The sequence below is a fragment of the Etheostoma spectabile genome, chromosome 2, assembly GCF_008692095.1.
Source record: "Etheostoma spectabile isolate EspeVRDwgs_2016 chromosome 2, UIUC_Espe_1.0, whole genome shotgun sequence".
In the NCBI taxonomy this organism is placed as follows: domain Eukaryota; kingdom Metazoa; phylum Chordata; class Actinopteri; order Perciformes; family Percidae; genus Etheostoma; species Etheostoma spectabile.
In genome coordinates, this window is record NC_045734.1 from 6,193,115 (window position 1) to 6,193,466 (window position 352).

Genomic DNA, 352 nt, shown 5'->3' on the forward strand with positions numbered 1-352 from the left:
TCCTAAATTCAGCTTTTTAAACTGAAAAAATAGGTTTAACTTCATATATACAATGTTTATTGACCTTGATTATTGATTATTGATTGTTTATTGATCTAAAAAATAAAACTATAGTGGTTAGAAGTTGAAAAACATGCGTCAGATGTTAAGAAAAACAAAAAAAGTGTCTAAGTCATTGAAAAAAGTGTCAAAGTGTTTTTGACCCGAGAGGACATGGTCGGATGGAAGACAACACAAAGGTTGAACTGTTCCTTTTATATATACCTTTTTTGACCCTCTGCCGCTGCTCATTGTCCCTCGTTCTCTTTCAGGGTTACTACATGAGGAACAACATGCTGGGACCGGACGGAGA